At 46.3% G+C, this 3,978-nt stretch overlaps 1 pseudogene; it reads left to right on the top strand.

Annotated features, from left to right (window-relative positions):
• Window positions 1-1,268: 1,268 nt before the first annotated feature.
• Window positions 1,269-2,169, top strand: LOC149353331 (uncharacterized; annotated as a pseudogene).
• The last annotated feature ends 1,809 nt before the right edge of the window (window positions 2,170-3,978 follow it).

Raw genomic sequence — 3,978 nt, 5'->3', positions numbered from 1 at the left:
GTCCTCGCTGCCGAGGCAAGAAGGAGGAACTACTACGGTGACCGAAACCGACGGCTCAGCGGTGCTAGTCGCCATTGAACTTCACACCAGCACCGCACAAGACCTCACCATGGACTCCACACGGACCATCAACCGACAATCATCTTTACACACTCACGTAAAGGTGTAGACGTGTAGACGCTGCCAAGAGACAGCCTCATCCTCTGCGTGGTACGAATATCGGGTCATGCATCTGCCACCTCCCCTGCTGCTACCGAATCGTCTCGTTACCAGGACATCACGATGTTCCCAGGAATGAGTGCTTACACGTACTCGCCTGCGAACCACGGAATCAGTTTTCTTCGAGCCCGGCCCGCAATGCAGGACAAGGACTCAGCGCACTTCTCCTTCGCAGAAGAAATTAAGCGGGTGCCGCGAGTACCACCGCGAGTACCGCCCGTTCCACCACACAACTTCGAGAGAAGAAGCTGTCTTTTATCGGCAGCTACTGACACACACTTCCCCCTTGCCCCACAACCGGCATGCAAGCCCCATCATCGACAGACCTTCAACCTGAAGCTTATGCGCAGGCCCCCCGACCCTCCACTGCATGGCCTGGGAATGCGCCACCAGCCCCTAACCGCTCACCCGCAACCCCAACAGAGCTTTGTGGGTACACTGACGCTCCCTCGCCTTGGCCGGCCACCAGTTTTCTGCTGATGCCGCTTGCGTGGGAGATCGTAACTAGCGTTGGGCATCTGTATAAAGAGCACCTTCGAAGGCAAAATTCTATGGTAATAAAGCTTCCTCTCTCTCTCTCTCTCTCATCCCGCCGCCATTTTTTTTTTCAGAAACGTCGCTCTCCCGCTACCAGAATAAAATGTGCAATCGCCAAAAAAAAGAGGTAACTATCGCAATAAACTGGCAGCTTCACCAGCACTGGACGAACCCATTTGTAAAGAAGTGTTCTCTTCTATTACAGATATGATGCTGCGACACACCTGAGCCTTAACTTACCATCATCTACGCCCACATGCGTTCGTCGCTGTGAAGCGGATACTTATTTCGTGGCTGCATCGCTCCCTCGAGCTGACACACCCACTTATCGAATCAAGCTATAAAGCAAGCCCAGCGACCTGCATCTGTCACACTGGCAGCTGCAGCAGCACTGGACGAACCCATTTGTAAAGAAGTGTTCTCTGCTATTACAGGTTAGTTGCTAATTCGTCTTAATATAATCCCGCTTTTGTTACTGCTGCTGCTGCTGCTGCTGCTGCCAAGGTGCTATCATGCCTCTAGGAAAAGAGTGTACATCGTGTGAAGCACAACTCGAAGAATCAGAATCAATAATAGATTGTAGTGATTGTGGATCTACGTACCACACGGGAAAGTGCGCAGGGATTTCTGATGCTACAATCAAGGCGAAGGGGGAGCAGTACCACAATGCTTGGCGCTGTACAATTTGCAGACGTACTAAGGGTCGTGCTCCACCACCCGATAATACTGACAATGTCTCACATGCACAAGATGTTCGAGCAATGTTGCAATCCATCAACGAAAAACTTGAGTATCTTCTTCCCCTAAAAGGAACAGTTGAAAGCGTTCAAGACACAGTCCAGTTCATGAGTGAACGGTACGACGAGCTTTTAACGCGAATAGAAAGGAATAAACATGAAGTAAAGAAACTCGAGCAATGCATAGAGAAGGTTGAGGCTCAAGACAGTGAAATATTGCAATTGAAAAGTAAAGTGGAATGGCGAAGCCGAAAGCTGAACTTTGAATTTCATGGCATTAAACCTGTGGAGAATGAAAACTTGCTTTAAGAAATAAGTAAGCTTACAGCGCTGAACAACTTGCCACAGCTTCTGGAAAGTGACGTTGTGGCAACCCATCGCCTGCCTTCAAAGCCAGATAAGACCCCCGGCATAATCTGCCGTTTTGCAAACCAGGCTATCAGAAATAAATGGTGGCAAAACAGGAAAAAGCTGGCCAGCGACAACGACAGCGGTTTTGTATCAGAGAACCTGACTAAAAAGACGCGCCTTGTTGGTTGAAACGAAACTGTGGGCCTATAAGTATAAGTAAGAACTATAAGTATGGTACAACAGCAACAGGGTGCTGGTGCGAAAAGCTGATGGAGCAAACGCAGTGGTCATTTCCAACGCTAGTGACCGTGACAAACTCAAATAAGGCAATCAGCCGAACAGATTGTTTACGGCTTGAGTGAACCTGAGGAAGAATCCTCTGAAACGCTTCAGGAGGCAGTTGTAGATGGAATTCTAAAAGACATTCTTGACGTTGACATTGCGGGAATAGATAGAATTCATCGACTTGGTAGAGCAAAACCAAACGACGAGACTTACATTAGACCGGTAATTTTTAAGCTGCATGACTACAGAGACAAAACGAAAATCCTTCAAAATTGCAAGAAGCTGAAAAATACCAGCTACTCTATTGGCGAAGATTTTTCACGCAACGTTCGTGACATAAGGAAAAAGCTTTGAAATAAAACTAAAACAAATCGGGACCGGAAAGAAAAGGTAATGTTAACTTATGATAAAGTTCGCATAGCTGGCCGCCTTTTTGCATGGGACGCAGAAAGCGACGACATGGTTGAGGTAAAGCCAAAAAACGACGAAGTATCCAGCCCAGATCGAAGAATCACGCGATCTCAGCCAAAGTAACCGTTCTGAACTTAAACGCGCGAAGTCTTATCAACAAAGTGGAATGCCTGGAAGCTTTGTTGATGGCACTGAGCCCGGACGTGGTGACTATATCCGAAACGTGGCGTCACTCAAACGTCTCAGATAATGAAGTTGTTCCACCAGGCTATGCTATTCTGCGCAAAGATAGAGCATCGAGAGGCGGGGGTGTGGCCATTATCTTGAGGGATGATATATCTTTCACGCCTATGCCTGATGTACCGAACGTAGAAAGTATTTGGTGCAAACTAAACATACAAGGATACGTCCTGCACGTTGGCGCTGTCTATAGGCCACCAAACGCTGATCCCGAGTACCTGGTTCCTTTACTTGATTATATGCACCGGCACATATCAGGTGACAAAATTATTTTGGCTGGAGACTTTAATATTTCAGAACCGGACTGGAGCTCTCAAGTACCGAAATCACTTCATAATAATGCTCTCTCGGAAATTATATTCGCATTTAACTTGATCCAACTTGTCCACACACCTACTCGCATTCAAGGGTCGTCCAGCTCGATACTCGATCTGGTTTTCGTTACTGATTATTTTCCATCAACTGAAATAGACACTGAAATACTAGAAGGCTTGTCAGACCATAAGCTTGTGTTTTGCACTCTGCCTTTCCCTGTTCCTCTGGCTGTGAAAATAGATAGATCGCCGATTTTAGCATTTGGAAAGGCAGATGACGCAGCCATTATGACATATCTCGTCCATGAATACGCCAATTTCCTTGAACTGTGTATGGATGGTTCGTCAACCATTGATCAGGTCTGGGCATGTTTTAAGGTTCACGTCAGGCATTGCATTGACAATTTCATTCCCACTGTAACTAAATGCACAAAGAAAAAGAATCCATGGATGACACGCGATGCTATCCTCCTCAAGCGTAAAATCAAACGACTGAGAAAATCAAACAAAATACGCCCGATTGCAAACTACCTTACTCGCCTTCACTCTCTAACTAACTTATTAAAAAGCAAAATAAAGTCTGCTAAACTGACTTATTGTAAAACCACACTTAATGGGTTCATTAAAACAGCACCCAGCAAATTCTGGAGATATCTAAGTTCCCAACGCACAATCAGCAAGGCAAAATCCACCGAAGGACTTGACGCTGACACCTTTAACACTCACTTTCAGTCAGTGTTCACACATGATAACAACTCTTCTGACCTTACCCCTGCATTCGAATGTAAGACCACGCTGTCAGGCACTCCTTCAATATCCGAGGCGGGAGTGCTTATGATGTTGTTAAACATGGATGATAAGAAATGTGATGGACCAGATGGAAT

Source organism: Amblyomma mixtum, chromosome 3 (assembly GCF_055824585.1).
Source record: "Amblyomma mixtum isolate Tamu chromosome 3, ASM5582458v1, whole genome shotgun sequence".
Taxonomy (NCBI): Eukaryota; Metazoa; Arthropoda; class Arachnida; order Ixodida; family Ixodidae; genus Amblyomma; species Amblyomma mixtum.
The sequence above is the reverse complement of the archived record's forward strand: the minus strand, read 5'-3'. Positions and strand labels throughout refer to the sequence as shown.